Source organism: Akebia trifoliata, chromosome 13 (genome assembly GCF_017979445.1).
Source record: "Akebia trifoliata isolate Shusen 1 chromosome 13, ASM1797944v1, whole genome shotgun sequence".
NCBI classification, from domain to species: Eukaryota; Viridiplantae; Streptophyta; class Magnoliopsida; order Ranunculales; family Lardizabalaceae; genus Akebia; species Akebia trifoliata.
Window position 1 is genome coordinate 15,806,590 of NC_141387.1, and position 22,596 is coordinate 15,829,185.

General features: G+C 37.8%; 1 non-coding gene and 8 pseudogenes across 1 annotated transcript; all 9 read left to right on the forward strand.

Moving 5' to 3' along the window:
- The first annotated feature begins 12,210 nt into the window (after positions 1–12,210).
- LOC147388004 (5S ribosomal RNA) lies at positions 12,211–12,329 on the forward strand (annotated as a pseudogene).
- A 349-nt stretch (positions 12,330–12,678) lies between these two features.
- On the forward strand, positions 12,679–12,796 carry LOC147388005 (5S ribosomal RNA). Its single transcript, XR_015171627.1, has one exon. It is a non-coding gene; the product is annotated as a 5S ribosomal RNA (ribosomal RNA).
- A 1,728-nt stretch (positions 12,797–14,524) lies between these two features.
- Positions 14,525–14,643, forward strand: LOC147388006 (5S ribosomal RNA; annotated as a pseudogene).
- A 335-nt stretch (positions 14,644–14,978) lies between these two features.
- Positions 14,979–15,097, forward strand: LOC147388007 (5S ribosomal RNA; annotated as a pseudogene).
- A 347-nt stretch (positions 15,098–15,444) lies between these two features.
- LOC147388008 (5S ribosomal RNA) lies at positions 15,445–15,563 on the forward strand (annotated as a pseudogene).
- Positions 15,564–15,915: 352 nt separating this feature from the next.
- Positions 15,916–16,033, forward strand: LOC147388009 (5S ribosomal RNA; annotated as a pseudogene).
- Positions 16,034–16,381: 348 nt separating this feature from the next.
- LOC147388010 (5S ribosomal RNA) lies at positions 16,382–16,500 on the forward strand (annotated as a pseudogene).
- A 348-nt stretch (positions 16,501–16,848) lies between these two features.
- Positions 16,849–16,967, forward strand: LOC147388011 (5S ribosomal RNA; annotated as a pseudogene).
- Positions 16,968–17,780: 813 nt separating this feature from the next.
- On the forward strand, positions 17,781–17,899 carry LOC147388012 (5S ribosomal RNA; annotated as a pseudogene).
- Positions 17,900–22,596: the final 4,697 nt, after the last annotated feature.

The following is a 22,596-nucleotide window of genomic DNA, read 5'->3' on the forward strand; positions in this document are numbered from 1 at the left end:
TTGATCATTTTTTAGTGATTTTTGTCGTGAAGTTTCTTTTTGTCTGAAAATTGATGATTTCTATGTTTTTGGGGTTATATTTTCCTAGCGTAGCGTGATTTCTATAGTTTTATCAGTTTGAGATACCTCATTTGAATTTCTGAAACATATCTAGTAATAAAATAAACCCTTGGAATAAACATCCATCATTGGGAACTATTACGATAGGGTTGACGAGTTGATTAATCCGACGAATGCAAAAATGGGGTGTCTACAGATGCCCCTCTTTGACAGAGGGTTGAAGCAAACTAGATAGAAAATCTATTTTAGTAGGTAGTGCAATATTCGAATGCCAAAGCTAGTGATAGTTCATTTTGCAGTCTGATTTAGCAATTTGTCGAGGCGTTCGGATCTTTGAGTGTAAAGCTCTCCCCGAACTAAAAAATGTCAGGTCCTTGAGCACGAGCTCTCGCTGACGGTGTCAGATCCTAGAATTTTAGAAAATTCTCCCTGACTAATGCAAAAGTACACATGTGTGCATTGGTGTGATGCTAATTTTGGAAAAGTGAGTTTCTATTTTGCGCATTCATGAAAAAACTGAGTAAGGTGACTGAGTAAAACATGAAATCTGTGCAAAACCTGAGAAAAAATTTGAGTTTGAATAAAGAAAAATAAGATCTGAGAAAAATTCGAGCAAAAGTTGAATGTCCTATTCTACCTACCCTGGGTGAAAGAGTAATGAACTTAGCTTTTTGGGAAGTTCTACTCTACCTACTCCGAGTGAAAGAGTAATAAACTAATTTTTTGGGAGTCCTACTCTATCTGCCCAGGGTGAATGAATTATTTTTTTTGGGAAGTTCTACTCTACTTACTCGGAGTGAAAAAGTAATGAACTAATTTTTTGGGAGTCCTACTCTACCTGCTCAGGGTGAAAGAGTAATGAACTAATTTTTTTGGGAAGTTCTACTCTACCTACTCGGAGTGAAAGAGTAATAAACTAATTATTTTGGGAGTCCTACTCTACCTGCCAAGGGTGAAAGAGTAATGAACTAATTTTTTTGGGAAGTTCTACTCTACCTACTCGGAGTGAAAGAGTAATAACCTAATTTTTTTTAGAAGTTCTACTCTACCTACTCAGAGTGAAAGAGTAATGAATTAATTTTTTGAGAATCTTACTCTACCTACTCGGGGTGAAAGAGTGATGAACTAATTTTTTTTGAGAAGTTCTACTCTACCTACTCGGAGTGAAAGAGTAATGAACTAAGCTTTTGGGAGTCCTACTCTACCTGCCTAGGGTGAAAGAGTAATGAACTAATTCTTTTGGGAAGTTCTACTCTACCTACTCGGAGTGAAAGAGTAATGAACTAATTTTTTTTGGGAAGTTCTATTTTACCTACTCTGAGTGAAAGAGTAATGAACTAATTTTTTTTTTTTTGGAAAGTTACCTACTCTGAGTGAAAGAGTAATGAACTAAGCTTTGAGGGAACAAACAAGGGATTAACCTCGCATTTGATTTTTTTTTAAATAAAAAATTAGATTTTATGAAGATCCGGTAAACATTTTAACTCTCTTTGAATCTGAGGAGTTTTCAAAATTGCTATCAAGAAGGTAACCTTTAATTCAAAGTTAGCTTTATCCTTTGGGGTTGAAATTGACCAGGCTTCAGAACCAAAATGCCCCTAGTTTGACAAGGAATATTACACTGGGATAATTGAACATAATTTGAAAACAAATGCCCCTAGTGTAAGGGGGGGAAACTGTACTCTTTAGAAAAAGGAAGTGCCCTTGTTATGAAAATTTGAAATCATTGATTACCGCAAGCGCAATAAAGGTTTAACTTTTAATTTTGACTTTTTATATTGAAGATTGTGAGTCAAACTCAAAGAAATTGGAATAAAATATTTCTTTCTGAAATTCATCATAAAATTTGTTCTTTCACCCCGTCGGTTCTCTTAGAGACATGAAACTCTTCAGATCAATCATAGATGAGATACTTGTATCCACTGATTCTATATTTGGTTCAAACTGGGTATTGAAACTTGATCATTCGGCCTTTTGAGGTTTTGGCTCGGACCACTTTTTCAGCTTCTCAACTCAACGGAGATTTTCTTTTATTGGTTGCTCTAAACTTTTCCTAGATTGCCTTTTCAGGTTTTCAATCTAGCAAGCATGCTCTAGCTTTTGCCTAGATCGTCTTTTTAGGTTTTCGATCTAGAGAGCTTACAATTTTTTCTCTTTTCTTTGCTCTGATTGTTGCCAAGGCCGTCCTTTCAGATTTTTAACCTTGCAAGCTTGCCTTAATTTTCGCCCAAGTTTCCCTTTTGGATTTTCAACCTAGTAGGCTTCATTTTTCTTTTTCTTCCATTTTGCACTTTTGGAAAGTTATTGCCTGATCAATCTTTGCTACCTTCCTTGACTTTTTCGCACGGTACTTAAGAGGACTTTCATGGGTATGCTTAGGACTGGGTATAAAAAGAAAGGAATCTTGAGGCTCAAAAATCCAAATGCCCCTTGTGTGGCATTTCCTTTTAAATTATTTTCTTTTTTCCTTGAATTTTTTTCCCCACTCTGACAATATTTCTTTTTCTTTTGACTTTTTTTCTTTTTAGATTTTTTATTTGTCACGAAATCTATTTTTTTTATTTTGATGTGGTCGAGCCTGAAATAACTTCTCAGGTTGCTTACGTACCCTAGAATTTTGGGATCAGACCAAAACGTAGTTCAAATTTTTCCCTCCCCTAGATTAGGTGATCGGACTGAGAAAGAAAAAGGCATCATTTTTTTTTAAAAGACTGCAAAGGGCTGAGAAAGGAGATATTGAATTGGGTAGCAGGAAAATTGATTCAGCCAAAGATGGCCTCCTTAAATGTAGTACCGTTTGATCTGGTCAAGGTTGGTTGACTCTGGTAATTCGATTCCATCATGATCTTGAAGTCTAACAGTTTTTCCAGATAGTATTTCCTTAATGATTAAATCTCTCCAATTGGGTTCAAACTTTCTATGATCGAGAAAGAGTACTCAAAAAACATTTTGGTAGTCTGATGGTTAGATCATTGACTTATAAGTGATGAACTTTAAATTTCTTGTCAAAAATGTGAGTGACTCCTCTCCATTGACAGACCTAATCTGTTTCTAACAATTAACTTCCATCAAGACCTTGAGATATAGGATTTTCCCTTTTAACCGGTAAGATTGCTTCCATATCATTCATTAGAGTGACTCTAGTGGAAGACTGTATTGAAGTGTAATATGTCCATAATGCGAAAGGTAACTTCTCTGGCCAATCCCAGTGTGATGTGTGATTGGCACATTTTCATGATGATTGTCTTGAGATTTTTACTAGCTGTTTCAACTATTCCATCGATCTGAAAATAGTAAACTTTTTTTTTTAAAAGTCCAGCACTAATACATTTTGTAATCTCTCATCTCACTATGTGAGTCTCTGGTTTGTACATGTGCTGTTCTCATAGGATGGGTATATATTTCATGTTCAACAACACCCCAAATTTAACCGACATATCCTCATAGGACCATGTAAGCAAGTCTTTGGAATTTTTTGAATAAATTCATCATCTCTTTGTGCTCCTCTGGGGATAAGTTAGTTCCAATCTGAATTTCTTGGGAATTATTTTTGTTCCGAGGTCAATGACCTTTGCTTCCTCGAGCAAGACATTTAACTTTTTATTCAAGAGGGGGTTCCTTATTAAATGAATTTCTCCTTGAAGCCAGTTATTAGTTAATTTGTTAATGCGCTCAAGGTATTCAAAAATTTTCTTTATTCAATTAAATTTAGATGGGACGACTGACACCATTGCAGACTCGACAAACTAACTTGACTAAAACAAAATAAGAAATAAAAGGACAGACTTAATTACTGAATTGATAGAAAGAACTGGACTCAAGACTCATAAACAACTAAAGACAATTACCCACAACGAGCTTGGTTACAGACTGAGAACTTGAGAAACTATTTTCAAGCGGTTGGACTGAGTCTTCTTCTTTAGATTCTTTGCATTCTTCAGACTTACTTCTTCTCTCTTGGCCAAGACTGCATTTGGTGGTGAAAACCTCATTAGGGACCATCACTCTAGTAAAAGGGAGGCTAGGAGGTTTATGATTGACTGATCGGATGAGAAGGATTGGGTCAAACGAGAGTTGAGTATTGGATACCATGTTCAAAGTCTGAGGAGGTTGGTAAAAGGGTAGAGGGTTGGTAGTAACATTTGGTTACTCAGGGGGCAAGGCAGTAACTTTTTTGGCGTCAGTGAGGTCTTGAACTATATGACGAAGAATGACTCAACGATCAGTAAGTTGACCAGAATTTTGGTGAAACTCACAAAATAGGTTAGGATTGTGAGAAGTAGGAAGTGAATTTGGTAAAGGTCGAGGTTGGAGAAGTGCAATGAGCCCTTTACTTAATAATTTTTGAAAAACAATTCTCAAAGACATACCAAGATTGATGAGTTTTCTACGTGATCGAGGTTGATTAGGGTTAACTTGGTTACTAGGCAAGATAGTAGATTGGACGGGTGTAGTAGTCGTATTGGCTACATAGGCGTGATCAGCGTTATACTTGGAATTGGTGAAAGGCTTTTTGAACTTGTTGTCAGACGGATTGGAAATGATTCCAGAAGCGAAAGCATCTTCCAATTGGCTACCAGCTTGCCATAGAGACTTGAATGTAGGAAGGTTTTGGAAGACTAGGTGTCGGGCATACCCTTGCGAGAGGTTTTTTAAGATAATAGCCACTTGTTTTTTCTTTGAAGGTCTATCCCACATTTGTGCAGCCTTGGCCCTCCAACGACCGATGAAGTCAGTAAATGTTTCCCCATTCTTCTATTTAGTTGACTCCAAGTCCCTTCTTGAAGTTTCAATTTCGGTATTGTATTTGTACTGATGCCAGAAAGTCTTTGACATATTTTCCCATATACCTACCATAGTTAGGTCTTGAGACATCAACCATCGCAGAGCTGACCCGGATAGAGTTCACTGAAATAGCAATGTCATCTGTTCATCACTGAGCCCTATAGTGCGCATGTTAGTAACATACACCTTAAGATGCGTTTTTGCACAACCTACCCCATTGAACTTGTCCATTTCAGGCATCAAAAACTTCTCTAGTAGATGAATTCTAGGGATACGGTTCAGGGCTTCAATGCCCGCTGTAATTTCATCGATACTCTTTATACTCTTCATAGCTGACGCTAGTTGAGACATTCTATTGGCTAACACTGGATTCTCATCAACATACTCTTTGTCTCCATCGAGTTCGAAGACTTCATGGGCATGTCTCGTTGTATTTTCTTCTACCCTTTTTCCTTTAGGATCGTCAATGGGATTGCCAGTTGATTCTGAAATCTGTTCTAAGACTTCCACTTTGCCCTTTATACTGTTGATATCATTGGCAAAGGCTGCCAAAATCTTACGGATCTCTGTGAGCTCAGATTTTGAAGCCATTTCTGCCTGTTGACATGGTACCAATGTTCGTTCTAACCGACTGGACTTACGACTCCAACTAGGAGGTGGGTGTTTGAGTTTGGGTGCAATGATAACCCTGAAAACCCCATCAAAGGTGGATTACTAGTTATGGACCCTAGAGTAGACTTTTAATAAATAGAGATTTCTCTTGATAGCATGGGTTAAGTTAACCGCTTGATTAAAAATCTCTAACCAATAAAATATTTCGATCAAGAAATATTACATGAAAATGATTTACTGATCTTGTTAAGTATGAAATATTCAGTCCATTGAATTAAACTGGCTGATGCAAGGTGATTGGAACTATGTACCCATTTGAGTTTGGGCCGGTTCTACCCAATGGATCTGAATATTTTTAAGCCAATTAGTTCAACTGATCCATATATTGATCCATAAGATCCATTTACCAATTGGCCTAGCTGGTTTAACTTGATATTGACCAATATGTCTCATCAATTAAGTTTATTGGGTTGGACCGATATTGCGGGTTTGATTAGAGCGGTGTGGACCGGTCTACCCACTTATCTTTTGGTTGGATTAAATAGAGCAACCCGGAAACACCCACGATAAGTTCGAGTCGTGGCCTACAGGGGAGGTTTCTAGACTCTAAGCTTACTATATGCAATGCATTTTTATATGGTCACCCTTGCCCAAGTATACCTATATACCTCTCAAGCGTACTCAATCAGACGGTACGTGATGACTTGGTTTGATATACCATATAGGTGATAATCTAAAACTCCAACTCACTTCTCTGAAGTCAAAAACAGCCAGTTTGATCTCCAGTTGAGAGATGGCACACGATGTTGAGCAAGGGCCTACTTAAATACCTCTCGTCTAGAATAGACGTAGTCTATCCCCCTCGTACAGTAGGGTACAGTGGGGCAAGATCTTGTTTAGGCACTAATTTTGACCAAGAAGTGAAATTGATGTACTTGGATTATCTTTGATATACCTACGGGTACGAGTCAAGAGTTGTAGTTTTCATAAATGGTTTGGCATCCCACGAGGGGACCGACCACGTATTAGTACTACGTTGGCAAACGGGACATGTGATTGTGTGGCTTACAATAGGTCAAAGGCTCAGGTCGCTCCAGCCTGGGTGCATCAATATACCTTTCAGAGTCATGTGATTAGACGGTACTGATACCCCAGTTTGATATACTCTAAGGTACGTGACTGGAGTTGTGATTTTCATGAATGACGTCGCATCTCTGAGGAAACCGGGCCACGCACTAGTGTCACATTGGCTATAAGGGACATGCAACGTGCAATGCAACAATATAAACGTGCTAGTGGTGTGTGCAAAATAGGGTGGGGTGTGCCCGGGGCCTTTTCCAATCAAATGGGCCCATGGGTCCAATCAAACCAATCATTATAACATGAGTCACATGAATATTTAATTAAAACAAACACCATTCCAATCACATAATTAAAGATAAGCACATCAAACATATACCAATGTTAGAAGCAAGCATTTAATCCAAAATATTTCTTTATGTGTTCCAATCAAGGATTATTTTGGATGGCCAAAAATAATTCAGAATTTCAAAGCATCTTGAATTGAGGATGAATGGATATTCATTAGGATAGAGATTTTAAAATCAAATACCCCCTTTTTTTTTTTGGAAAAAATAAAATAAAATCCTAATAAAAATTTAGCCAACAAGTGGATTGTTGTTGACATACCATCTTTTACTAGTGTCACCCCAATTTTCATGTAAATCATCAAATAATTACTATAATTAAGGTGACATTAGAACAATTGGTGTGTCAATAACAACTCACAAAGAATCCAGAATCGTCCTCTATTTAATCATAGAGTGGGCTATTAGTTAGTCCTTTTACTTTTGCCGTACTTGCCAAACATCCATGATTTTAAAGGTAAATCATATAAAATAGATGTGCGAGATTTCATCTACCCATAACACGTGAAATCACATTTTTTAAAAAACTGGAAACAAATCGGAAACGAAGTGGTCGGTTGCCTCATCCAATTATCAATCTCACCGAATTAGACTCAAATCAATTGGTTCAAAATTCAAGTTTGAGCCGAGCAGGTCCCTTTAGGAACGTCAAACAAGAGATTACCAAATTTTTAAGAATTAATCTTAAAGGTTCAATTCTATCAAAATCCTTGACTTTCTTCCAGCCTTTCAAATTGAACAATCCGAAGTTTTTAAAGATTACTCAGATGATATGATAAAAACCAATAAATTGAAACTCGATTTTTTGGTATTTACTGAATCAATCATCCGTTAAAAACGAAGAATAATCCTCAAAACCTGCAAAAAAAATTACAATTTTAAGTTCAAATATTTTAATCCTCTCCTCTTCTTTTTGTTTTCATTACTCTAGATCAGCTCTTCGACTGACGGATGAGCTCGACTTTTACTCAACCAAAAAAAGACGATGGCTACAATCGCAAAGGGGCATCTGTAAATCTCGGCTACAATCAGAGATTTCAACAAAAAAAATGATGGCTCTTGCTGGGGTGCGGGATTTTCCCTTTCTCTCTAATAATTTCTAAGACAAACCCAGATTTCTTTGAAGAAAAAAAAATCTATCTCGTCTGCCATTGACGCTCTGTTAGAGCTTGAAACTGAAAAAACCATCGTGGAACAGCTTCCAAAAACACCACAAGCCATAATTTCCACTCATTCTTCCGTTATCGGCTCAAGAATCACGATCGAGAACACGACTGTAGAATTCTTAATTTACATTAAAATCCAAATCAGATTTTCAAAAAAAAAAAAAAAAAACCACACAAATCGTTATGAATATTTTTTTTTAATCTTCACGTGAAATCCCAACCTTTGTCTCCAACTCTCCAACAAAAAGAAATTAGCCTTACTATTCTTAAAATCTGGGTTTCAAACAAACCCAAAACAGAAATTTTTTGTCGAGGATTCAAACGAATTCGAAAGAAAACAACAAGGATTTAAAACAAATCGACTCCGAACGAGATCTATTGTTTCATTTCGAATCAAAAGTCTCTTGTTGACAGTCGAAAGAGAAGGGTGATCTCTCTTACAGTCGAAAGAGAAGGGTGATCTCCAATAACTCATTCTAATTCAAGTAGACTTCAAGGGGACATTGATTCAGTGTTCTGTATCTTTTCGTCAGGAGAAATAGATAGTTTTTTTTTATAAAAAAATTGATTGGTCATATAAGAATGGAACCGATCGGTCCGAGAGAACCCACCCATCGTTCTCTGTTGAAGACGATGGAGTTTGGGGAAGAAAGCAAATTTTTTTTTTTTTTAAAACATGTTTAAAAGGGTTGAAGAAATAAAATAGTTGTTTTACTAAAAGCACCCCATTGAAAATCATTGGGTTTAGAAGTTAAAAATCGATTTGTACTAGGGGCACCCCAACCATTCCAGCACCTTGTTGCTGTTGACAGAACCTAAAAAATTTCCTTTTTTGTTATTTTTTTTTCAGTTTTCCTTCTTGCTGTCCATGGCCAGCACGCCTAACATAGAAAAACTATATATATATATTTCTCTTTTTATTTTTTTGAAAAAATTAACCAACCAATTTAACACATAAAAAAAAATTTAAAAAACTAAAAAAAAATGCTTTGTCAAAGATCAATCGCACACATCTAAAAAGTATCCTTGTTTTTTCAAAATAAAAAATAATAATAATAACACTACCAAAGAATGGATCCATACATGTTAAAAAAAAATCAAATAACGATAGTAACGTAGAAATTTTTTTTTTTTAACAATCTCCATGATCTATTAATCATTATCCTTAATAAAATTATCCATTTGAAATTTCGCATTATTTAGGGTCATTCCGAATGGCCCTCAATTGAACCGTAAAAGTAATGCTTGATTGAACTATAAAAATAATATGCCGAGATATCCAATATTAAAAAACACATGCTCAATAATCGAATCAAAACACAAAAATGCAAATAAAATAATAAATAAACAAATAAACCAACAAAATAAGATAAAATAAAAACATTCTAGGTAATTTTATCAATGCTCCCATACTTGAGATTTTTCAAGTCTGATCCTCAAAAAATTCTTAGTGGAGTCACCACAGAAAGCTCCCTCGATCTGAGGGGTGCACGGATCCGCTTTTGACCTTTATGGTTTGGGAGTCGCCACCTAGTTATTACGGTCTAGGAACCGAATATAGACTCGAAACAGATAAAAATGACTAATCTACTAAAAAATATTGAGTATGGGGATCACATTACGGGGTTGGAAGGTGTTAGGCACCAACCTCGCCCGGCCAATGCCGGTCTCTACTTATCCCAAATAAAACTACATTGCTAACAAAAGACCTAGATAAAAAATAAATAAAAGAAATTTACCTTTGAACGCAACGATTATATTCCCTCAGATCTGATAGATACGCTCCTCGTACAGTATTTCTTGTTTTGTTCTGTTATCGGATTCGCTTCAGATCTCCAAGTTGAGGTATCTCCTTCTTAGATCTGTGAGTTTTCTGATTTTTTTTATGGATTTCAAGGTGTTTTGAAAGGGTTTTTGGGTGTTTTTTGATCTAAAATTGGGGTATGGATGTTAGGTAAGGAGTTGGGGCCTCAAAATTAGGGTTTTAGAGAGGTTGGGGAGGCTTCTTGACCTACTTTTTCTAAGGTTTTTTCTTTGATACGAAAATAGGGTGTGGAGGCTCCTATTTATAAACTTTTTTTGGGTAGAGTTAATGTTTAATTAGGTTTTCTTTAGGATTTTAATTAGGGTTCTGATTTTAGTCTTATAAGATTGACTTAGTCTTATTAGGGTTTTAATTAGGATTTTGACTTTAGTCTTATGAGATTGACTTGATTAGGATTTTAATTAGGGTTTTGACTTTAGTCTTATGAGATTGACTTGCTTAGTTTAGATTAGGGCTTTGACTTTTAGTCTCATTTGATTGACTTTAAGATTTTGATTTTAGTCTTACTTAATTGACTTTAATTTTTTGACTTTAGTCTTACTTGATTAATTTCTTGACTTTATTCTTACTTGATTGACTTTAATTTTCTTTGAAGAACCCCCCTTTATTATATTTTTAATTCTTTGGACCCCCAGATGGAGGGGTCCTTTAATAAATATCTGGGCAACCATCAACAATTTTGCCTGAGAGCCTGATTGATCGATTTTTTGGTTTAAAATTTTAAATTAATTTTATTAATGTTTCACTTTACATTATTTAATGTTTTATTTATTAATTTCAGAATTTTAAAATTTTTTAATTGGAAAATTACCATTTTACCCTTGAAGAGGAATTTTTGCGTTTTAAGTCGGTTTTTGATGTTCTAGGATGTTTTGGAATCAATTTTTCGTAAGGAATTCAATGGGAGTATTGGTTTGTGCCATTTATGAAATTTTTTGTACGAAATGGTCGTGAATTTTATGAGGGGTATTTTCGTAATTTTGTCAAATTTTGTGAAAATTGGCAAAATAGTTTATTTGGTTTCAATTTGTTATTTTATGTGTTTGAAAGGATTTTCCTAAGCGTAATGTAGGCTCTAGGGATGTTTTAAGATTATAGGTATTTTGGTAATTTGGTCATTTTTTAGTAATTTTTATCGTGAAGTTTCTTTTTGTCTGAAAATTGATGATTTCTATGTTTTTGGGGTTATATTTTCCTAGTGTAACGTGATTTCTATAGTTTTGTCAGTTTGAGATACCTCATCGGAATTTCTGAAACATATCTGGTAATAAAATAAAGCATTGGAATAAACATAAATCATTGGGAATCGTTGCGATCGGGTTGACGAGTTGATTAATCAGGCACATGCAAAAATGGGGTATAGGATACGATGAATTAAGTAAATAAAATGATGCAAATACTACGGATACAATTATACTAGCACTAATGCATAGGATCCAATCAGAACTCCGCAGTTAAGCGTACATGAACGAGAGTTGTATTTGGATGGGTGACCTCCTAAAAAGTCCTCGTGTTGCACTCATCCCAATTTTTTTGGTAAATTCAACTATTTTATTCAATTATTTTCAGTCGGATGGGTTTATGGTGGGTCGAACTGCACGCAAAAGGTCCATCGGCCCGTGCGTGCACTTGGCGAAATTGTAGTGAGTTGTGATGCGTGGCATTTTGTATTTGGTTGAGCCGAGATTCGGCGTCGCAGTATACTACGTGGCATAATTTGATAGACCGTTAGGCCACGTTTGACCGGGCGAACGGTGACGTGTTACGATTTCATTGAATCATGTGGCCGTATGGTTATCCGTGCATTATTTCATCGACAGCGAGGTGTAGGCTAAGATGAATTAAGTAAATAAAATGACGCTAATACTACGGGTGTGATAATACCAGTACTAATGCATCGGATCAATCAGAACTCCGTAGTGAATCTTACTTGGGCAAGAGTAGTACTAGAATTGGTGACCTCCTAAGAAGTCCTCGTGTTGTATCCCTCCCACATTTTTGGTAAATTCAATTGTTTAAGTAAATTTTTTTTAAGTCTGGCGGGGTTATGGTTGGTTGAACTGCTCAGAGAAGATTCGTGGGCCCGCATTTGCGTTCGACGAACCTATCACAAGTTGTAACACATGGCATTCTACATTTTATTGAGTCGAGATTCGGCGTCGCAGTATATCACGTAGCATATTTCGATCGATCGTAAGGCTACGTCTAACCGGGCGAATAGCAACATGTTACGATTTTATTGATCACGTGGTCGTGTGGTCATCTGTGCATTATTCCGTCGACGGTGAGGTATAGGATACTATGAATTAAGTAAATAAAATACCACAAATACTATGGGTGCGATCGTACCAGCACTAATACACCAGAGTCCATCAGAACTCTGCAGTGAAGCGTGATTGGGTGAGAATAGTATTAGGATGGGTGATCTCCTGGGAAGTCCTCGTGTTGCACCCCTCCTACATTTTTTGATAAATTCAATTATTTTGTTAAATTTTTTTTCAGTTGAACGGGGTTATGGTGGATCGAACCGCACGGAGAAGGTCCGTAGATCCGCGTGTGCGTTCGACGAAACTATCACAAAGTGTAACACGTGGCATTCCACGTTTGGCTGAACCAAGATTCGACGTCACAGTATACCACATGACGTATTTTGATTGACCCTCAGGCTGCGTCTGACCGGGCAAATGGCGATGTGTTAAGATTTCATTGGATCACGTGATCGTGTGGTCATCCGTGCATTATTCCGTTGACGGCGAGGTGTAGGATACAATAAATTAAGTAAATAAAATGGCGCAAATACTACGGGTGCGATCATACCAACACTAATGCATCGGATCCCATCAGAACTCTGCAGTGAATCGTGTTGGGGCGAGAGTAGTACTAGGATGGGTGACCTCCTGGGAAGTCATGTGTTGCACCCCTCATACTTTTTTCGATAAATTCAATTGTTTTATTAAATTTTTTTTCAGTCAGGCGGGGTTATGGTGGGTTGAACCACACGAAAAATGTTTGTGGAGTCGCGTGTGCTTTCGACAAAACTGTCACAAGTTGTGACACGTGGCATTTAGCATTTTGCTGAGCCGAGATTCTACGTCGTAGTATACCACGTAGTATATTTCGATCGATTGTAAGGCAACGTCTGACCGGACGAACAGTGACATGTTACGATTTTGTTGGATCACGTGACCGTGTGGTCATTCATGCATTATTCCGTCGACGACGAGGTGTAGGATAGGACGAATCTAGTAAATAAAATGGTGCTAATACAACGGGTGCGAACATACCAGCACTAATGCATCGGATACAATAAGAACTTAACAGTTAAGCGTGTTTGGGCGAGAATAGTACTAGGATGGGTGACTGTCATGGAAGTCCTCAACTCACACCCCTCCTTCTTATTTTTGGTAAATTCAATTATTTTATTATTTTTTTTCAGTCGAGCGGGGTTACGATGGGTCGAACCCCACGGAGAAGGTCCGTGGGCCCGCGACGAAACTTTTGCATGTTGTGACATGTGATTTTCAACATTTTACTGAGTCGAGATTCGGTGTTGCAGTATACCACGTGGCATATTTCGATTGACCGTAAGGTTTCATTTGATCGGGCGAATGACAACGTGTTATGATTTCTTTGGATCACGTTACCGTGTGGCCATCTACGCATTATTCTGTCGACGACAAGGGAAGGATAAGATGAATTAAGTAAATAAAATGGCACAAATACTACGTGTGCGATCATACAGCACTAATACACTAGATCCTAATAGAACAACGCAGTTGAGCGTACTTAGGTGAGAGTAATACTAGGATAGGTGACCTCCTAGGAAGTCCTTGTGTTGCACTCGTCCCACTTTTTTTGGTAAATTCAATTGTGTTATTAAATTTTTTTTAGTCGGACAGGGTCGAACTGCATGGAGAAGGTCCATGAGACCGCATGTGCTTTCGGCGAAATAGTCACAAGTTGTGACACGTGGCATTCCACATTTGGCTGAGCCGAGATTCGGCGTCGCAATATACCACGTGCCATATTTCAGTTGACCGCAAAGCTGCGTCTGACTGGACAAACAACGACGTGTTACGATTTCGTTGGATCACGTGGTTGTGTGGTCATGTGTGCATTATTCCATCGACGGTGAGGTGTAGGATACGATGAATCAAATAAATAAAATGGCACAAATACTAAGGGTACAATCATACCAGCACTAATGTACAAGATCCCATCAAAACTCTGTAGTAAAGCGTTCTTTGGCGAGAGTAACACTAGGATGGCTGACCTCCTAGGAAGTCTTCGTGTTGCACGCCTTCCACTTTTTTCGATAAATTCAATTATTTTATTAAAAAAAAATTTAGTCGTGCAGGGTTTCGGTTGGTCGAACTGCACGGAGAAGTTCTGTGGAACTGCGTGTGCAATCGACGAAACTGTCACAAGTTATGAGACGTGGCATTCCGCATTTGGCTGTGCCGAGATTTAAAGTTGTAGTATACCACGTTGCATATTTTGATCAATCGTAAGGTTGCGTCCGATCGAGTGAACAACGACGTGTTATGATTTCATTAGATCACGTGGCTGTGTGGTTATCTGTGCATTATTCTGTCAACAACGAGGTGTAGGATAGGATGAATTAAGTGAATAAAACGATGCTAAAACTACGGTGCGATCATACCAGCACTAATGCACCGGATCACATCAAAACTCCGCAGTTAAGTGTGCTTGGACAAGAGTAGTACTAGGATGGGTAACCTCCTGAGAAGTCCTCGTGTTACACCCTTCCCTCTTTTTATCTATAAATTCAATTTTTTTAGTCGGTTAGAGTTAGGATGGGTCGAACTGCACGGAGAAGGTACGTAGGCCCACGTGTGCGTACGGCGAAACTGTCGTAAGGTGTTACACATGGCATTCTACATTTGCCTAAGCCGACATTCGGCGTCACAGTATACTACGTGACATATTTTGATCGACCGTAAGGTTGCATCTAAACGAGCGAACGACGACGTGTTACGATATCGTTGCATCACAAGGCCATGTGGTCATCCGTGCATTATTTCGTCGACGACAAGGTGTAGGAGAAGATGAATTAAGTAAAGAAAATGGCTCTAATACTACGGGTGTGATCATACCACCACTAACGCATTTGATCTCGTCAGAACTCCGCAGTCAAGGGTGCTTGGGCGAGAATAGTACTTGGATGGGTGACCTCTTGGAAAGTCCTCGTGTTGCACCCTCCCACTTCTTTTCGATAAATTCAATTGTCGTATTAAATTTTTTTAGTTGGGCGGGTTACGATGGATCGACCCGCACGGAAAAGGTCCGCAGGCCTGCGTGTGTGTTTGGTGAAACTGTGACAAGTTGTGACATGTGGCATTCTGCGTTTGGCTGAGCCGAGATTCGGCGTCGTAGTATACCACGTGGCATATTTTGATTGATCGTAAGGCTGCGTCTGACTGGGCGAATTTACGACGTGTTACGATTTCGATGGATCACATGGTCGTGTCATCATCCGTGCATTATTCCGCCGACGGCAAGGTGTAGGATACGATGAATTAATTAAATAAAATGGTGCAAGTATTACAGGTGCGATCATACCAACACTAATGCATTGGATCCCATCAAAACTTTGCAGTTAAGCGTGCTTGGGCGAGAGTAGTACTAGGATGGGTGACCTCCTGGGAAGTCCTCGTGTTGCACCCCTCCCACTTTTTTTTTTCGGTAAATTAAATTGTCTTATTAAATTTTTTTCAGTCGGGCGGGGTTACGGTTTGTCGAACTGCATGAAGAAATTCTGTGGGCCAGCGTGTGTGATCGACGAATTTTTCGCAAGTTGATATACGTGGCATTCCGCGTTTGGCTGAGCCGAGATTCGGCGTCGCAGTATACCACGTGGCATATTTCGATCGACCGGAAGGCTGCGTCTGACAGAGCGAATGGCGACGTGTTACGATTTTGTTCGATAACGTGATCGTGTGGTCATCTGTGCATTAGTCTGTCGACGACGAGGTATAGGAGAAGATGAATTAAGTAAAGAAAATGGTTCTAATACTACGGGTGTGATCATACCAGTACTAAACATTGGATCACATCAGAACTCCGCAGTTAAGCGTGCTTGGGCGAGAGTAGTACTAGGATGGGTTACCTCCTAAAAAGTCCTCTTTTTACACCCCTCCTTATTTTTTTCGATAAATTCAATTATTTTATTCAATTTTTTCAGTCATATAGGGCTAGGGTTGGTCGAACTACATGGAGAAGTTTCGTGGCCCCGCGTGTGTGATCGGTGAAATTGTGGGAAGTTGTGACACGTGGCATTCCACGTTTAGCTAAATCGAGATTCAGCGTCGTAGTATACCACATGACATATTTCGATCGATCGTAAGCCTGTGTCTAACTGAGCGAATGACGACATGTTACGATTTCGTTAGATAACGTGACCATGTGGTCATCTGTGCATTATTTCGTCGACGACAAGGTGTAGGAGAAGATGAATTAAGTAAAGAAAATGGCTCTAATACTACGGGTGTGATCATACCACCACTAACGCATTTGATCTCGTCAGAACTCCGCAGTCAAGGGTGCTTGGGCGAGAATAGTACTTGGATGGGTGACCTCTTGGAAAGTCCTCGTGTTGCACCCTCCCACTTCTTTTCGATAAATTCAATTGTCGTATTAAATTTTTTTCAGTCGGGCGGGGTTACGGTGGGTCGAACCGCACGGAGAAGGTCCGTGGGCCCGCGCGTGCGTTCGGCGAAACTGTCGCAAGTTGTGACACGTGGCGCTCCGCGTTTGGCTGAGCCGAGATTCGGCGTCGCAGTATACCACGTGGCATATTTCGATCGACCGGAAGGCTGCGTCTGACCGGGCGAACGGCTACGCGTTACGATTTCGTTGGATCACGTGGTCGTGTGGTCATCCGTGCATTATTCCGCCGACGGCAAGGTGTAGGATACGATGAATTAATTAAATAAAATGGTGCAAGTATTACAGGTGCGATCATACCAACACTAATGCATTGGATCCCATCAAAACTTTGCAGTAAAGCGTGGTTGGACGAGAGTAGTACTAGGATGGGTGACCTCCTAGGAAGTCCTCGTGTTGCACCCCTCCAACTTTTTTTTGTAAATTAAATTGTTTTATTAAATTTTTTTCAGTCATGCGGGGTTACTGTTCGTCGAACTGCATGAAGAAATTCTGTGGGTCAGCGTGTGCGATCGACAAATTTGTCGCAAGTTGATATACGTGGCAATCCGCGTTTGGCTAAGATGAGATTCGACGTCGCAGTATACCACGTGGCATATTTCGCTCGACCGTAAGCCTGCGTCTGACAGAGCGAATGGCGACGTGTTACGATTTTGTTCGATAACGTGATCGTGTGGTCATCTGTGCATTAGTCCGTCGACGACGAGGTATAGGAGAAGATGAATTAAGTAAAGAAAATGGTTCTAATACTACGGGTGTGATCATACCAATACTAAACATTGGATCACATCAGAACACCGCAGTTAAGCATGCTTGGGCGAGAGTAGTACTAGGATGGGTTACCTCCTAAAAAGTCCTCTTTTTACACCCCTCCCTATTTTTTCGGTAAATTCAATTATTTTATTCAATTTTTTCAGTCATATAGGGCTAGAATTGGTCGAACTACATGGAGAAGTTTCGTGGCCCCGCATGTGTGATCGGTGAAATTGTGGGAAGTTGTGACACGTGGCATTCCACGTTTAGCTAAACCGAGATTCAGCGTCGTAGTATACCACATGACATATTTCGATCGATCGTAAGCCTGTGTCTAACTGAGCGAATGACGACGTGTTACGATTTCGTTAGATAACGTGACCGTGTGGTCATCTGTGCATTATTTCTTCGACGACAAGGTGTAGGAGAAGATGAATTAAGTAAAGAAAATGGCTATAATACTACGGGTGTGATCATACCACCACTAACGCATTGGATCACAACAGAACTCCGCAGTTAAGTGTGCTTGGACGAGAGTAGTACTAGGATAGGTAACTTCCTAAGAATTCCTCGTTTTACAACCCTCCCTCTTTTTTTCGATAAATTCAATTTTTTTTTCAGTCGGCCAGAATTATGGTGAGTCGAACCACATGGAGAAGGTCCGTAAGTTCGCCTGTGCGTTCGGCGAAACTGTCGCACGGTATGACACGTGGTATTCTGCGTTTGGCTCAGTCGAGATTCGGTGTCACAGTATACCATGTGGCATATTTTGGTTGACCATAAGACTGCGTCTGACCGGACGAATGACGACGTGTTACGATTTTGTTCGATCATGTGGCCGTGTGGTCATTAGTGTATTATTTTGTCGATGGCGAGGTGTAGGATAGGATGAATTAAGTAAATAAAATGGCGCAAATACTACGGGTGCGATCATACCAACACTAATGCACTGGTTCCCATCAAAACTCCGTAGTTAAGTATGCTTGGGTGAAAGTAGTACTCGAATGGGTAACCTCTTGGGATGTCCTCGTGGTTCACCCTTCCCACTTTTTTTTTTCAGTAAATTCAATTGTTTTATTAATTTTTTCAGCTAGGTAGGGTTACGGTTGGTCGAACTGCACGGAGAATGTCCGTAAGACTGCGTGTACGTCCGGCAAAACTGTTGCAAGTTGTGACGCATGGCATTCCACGTTTGGCTTAGCCAAGATTCGGCGTCGCAGTATACCACACGGTATATTTCGATCGACCATAAGGTTGCGTCTGACCAGGTGAACGACGACGTGTTATGATTTCGTTCGATCACGTGGTCATGTGGTCATCCGTGCATTATTCAATCAACGACGAGGTGTAGGTTACAATGAATAAAGTAAATAAAATGGAGCAAATGCTATTGGTGCGATCATACCAGCACTAATGCACCAGATCCCATCAAAACTTCGTAGTAAAGCGTTATTGGGCGAGAGTATTACTAGGATGGGTGACCTCTTGGGAAGTCCTTATGTTGCACCCCTCCCATTTTTTTTCGATAAATTCAATTGTTTTATTAAAAACTATTTCTGCCAGGTGGGGTTACGGTTGGTTGATTGCACGGAAAAGGTTCATTGGCCCGCGTGTGTGTTCGACCAAACTGTCGCAAGTTGTAACACGTGGCATTCTCCGTTTTGCTAAGCCGAGATTCGACGTCTTAATATACCACTGTAGACACCCCATTTTTGCACTTGCCTGATTAATCAATTTGTCAACCTGATCGCAATGGTTTCCAATGATGGATGGTTATTCCAATGTTCTGTTTGTTATCAGATATATTGAAAAATTTGGATGAGGTATCTCAAGCAAACAAAACTGTAGAAATCACGCTACACTAGAAAAATATGTCCCAAAAATATAGAAATCATCATTTTTCAGACAAAAAGAAGCTTCACGATAAAAATTACTAAAAAATGATCAAATTACCATAATACCCCTAATCTCAAAACAACCCTAGAGTCTACATTATGCTTAGAAAAACCCTTTCAAACACATAAAACAACAAATTGAAACCAAATAAGCCATTTCGCCAATTTTCATCAAATTTAACAAAATTATGAAAATACCCCTCATAAAGTTCACGATAAAAAATGACACAAACCAATATTTTCATTGAATTTCTTACGAAAAATCGATTCCAAAACATACTGGAATATTGAAAAACGACTTAAAAAGCAAAAAATCCTGTCTGAGGGTAAAAAAGGTAATTTTATAATTTTAATAATTAAAAATTCTATTTATCAAAAGAAAATTAAAAATTCTGAAATTAATAATTAAAACATTAATTAATGTAAAGTCAAAATACTAATTAAAAGTTAGTCAATCAAGTAAGACTTAAGTCAAAATCCTAAAATAAAATCAATCAAGTAAGACTTAAGTCAAAATCTTAAAATCTAGTCAATTAAGTGAGACTTAAGTCAAAATCCTAAATTTTAGTCAATCAAGTGAGACTTAAGTCAAAACCATAATCAATTTAATAAGACCAAAGTCAAACTATCTAAAAGAAACATAATTAAACTCTAAAACTATCTAATAGAATTCTAATTAAACTCTAAAACTATTTAAAAGAAACATAATTAAACTCTAAAACTATCTAAAAGAAACATAATCTAACTCTAATTCTATGTAAAAAGTTCTTAAAAAAAATCTATAAATAGGGGTCTCTACAACCTATTTTTTATCCAAGAGAAAATCCTATAAAAAGTAGGTCACGAAGCCTCCTCAAAACCCTAATTTTGAAATCTTAACCCCTTACCTAACATCCATACCCCAACTTTAGCTCAAAAAATACTAAAAAATTCTTCAAAAATACCTAGAAATCCATCAAAAAATTAGGAAACATTTAGATCTAAGGAGAAGATACTACATCTTGAAGATCCGAAGTGGATCTAGTAACGGTAATGAAGCAAGGAATCTCTCCGCCAGCTCTGAGGGAACTATCGTTGTGATCATCTAGGTATTTTTCATTCTAATTTTTTTTATTATTTATTTAGGTCTTTTAGGAATGTAGTTTTATTTGGGAAAAATAGAGACTGGTGTTTGCTGGACTGGATTGGTGCCTAATACCTTCCAACCTCATAACGTGCTCCCCAGACCGGTATTTTCATTCATAGATTAGTGTTATTTGCCTTTTAGAGTCAGTGTTCGGTTCTTAGACCGCAATAACTAGGTGGTGACTCCCAAACCTCAAAAGTCAAAAGTGGATCCGCTCTCCCCGTAGATCGAGGACGCTTTCAGTGGCGTCTTCACTGGGGATTATTGAGGATTAAACTTGAAAACCCCCAAGTATGGAACATTGCCATTTAGACCTAGTTTTTTTTTATGTTTATTTGATTTGTTTATTTTTGGGATTGTATTATGTTCTCTCGGCATCATTTTTAGCGTATTATTATGGAATATTATTTGCTATGATTCAATTTAGAATCGTTTGGGATGATCCTAAATAATGCAGGATATTGAGAGCATGATGATGTGGAAAAATGGGTGTTGACCCATTTTTATTTGGATTTTTTTTGGATTTGTATTATCCTTTATTGGTATCCTTTGGTTCGATTATGGATACTATGATTTGGCATATAATTTTTTTTATGATTTAATCTAGGGTCATTTGGGATGATCCTAAATAATGAAATATTCAAATTGACATATGAATTGATGATAAGATGATGCTGAAATTAGCTATAAAAGTTTGGAGAGCATATTCTTAGATGTTTTATTGTGGTCTCAATTAAAGGTCGATTTGGGAGACTCGCAAATAATCTAATGGCTTAAAGGAAAATAATAAGATAAAATGGAATGAAGGTTGTTGGATCATAAAGATTTTTTTTAAATATAAAAAAAAAAAATTTATTTATTTATTTTTATTTTTTAGTTTTTTTATTTAATTTTTTTTAGGGTACATGCATTAATCTTTGATAGTAAATTAAAAAAAAAAGGTTTAAAAAAAAAAAGAAAATAGAAAAAACATTTAAAAAAAAGTTTTTAAAAAAATTAAAAAAAAACATTTTAAAAAAATGTTTAAAATATATTTAAAAAAAAACATTTAAAAAAAAAAAGAAATAAAAAAAAACGTTTTAAAAAAAATTTTAAAATGTTTTTAAAATAATTAAAAAAACGTAAAAAAAAATTATTTTTAAAAAGAATTAAAAAAAAATTTGTTTCAAAATTTTTTATTTTAAACAATATTCGGTTTTTCTCTTAAAAAAAAAGGGGAACAATTTTTTTTTAAAACTGAATTCAGTTTTTCTTTAATTCTTTAAATTAAAAAAGGGAAAAATCATCACCCCTTGTCTCAACGATTATCATCCTATCCTCGATTCAATATTCATTAAAATCTCAATTTATTTTGAATCGTCCAAAAGCGATCTTTGATTGGACCATATATATTTGTGTTTGGACTAAGAATTGCATGCTTGTTCAAACGATCAAATTCGATTATTAGTCATTGTGTTGAACGCCTATCTAATATTGTCATGATCTTGGTATATGTTTGATGTACTTATTTTTTATCTTAATGATGTGATTGGATTGGTATTTGTTTTGGATAATATTCATGTGATACCCACGTTGTAATGATATGATCAGGCCCATGGGCCCATTTGTTTGAAAATGGCCCCGGGCACACCCTACCCTATTTTGCACACACTACTAGCACATTTATTTTATTGCATTACACGTTTGCATGTCCCTTATAGCCAACGTGGCATTAGTGCGTGGCCCGATCTCTTCGAAGATGCGAAGTCATTCTTAAAAACCACAACTCCAGTCACGTACCTTAGGGTATATAAAACTAGGACATCAGTACTGTTTGATCAGGTGACTCTGAAAGCTATATCGATGCACCCAGGTTGGAGCGACCTGAGCCTTTGACTTATTGTAAACGGCACCGTCACATATCCCAATTGCTAATGTAGTACTAGTACGTGGTCGATCCTCTCGTGAGATGCTAAACTATTTATGAAAGCTACAACCCTAGACTCGTACCTATACAATATATTAAAATTAATCTAAGTTCACCAACTACACTTCTTGGTCAAAATCAGTGCCTAAGCGAGATCCTGCCCCGCTGTACCCTACTGTACGAGGGAGATAGACTACGTCTATTCTAGAGGAGAGGTATTTATGTGGGCCCTTACTCAACGTCATGCGCCACCTCTCAACTAGGGCTTAAACTGGTTGCTTTTGACTTCAGAGATTTGGGTTGGAATCTTAAATTATCATCTATACGGTATATCAAATCAAGTCACCACGTACC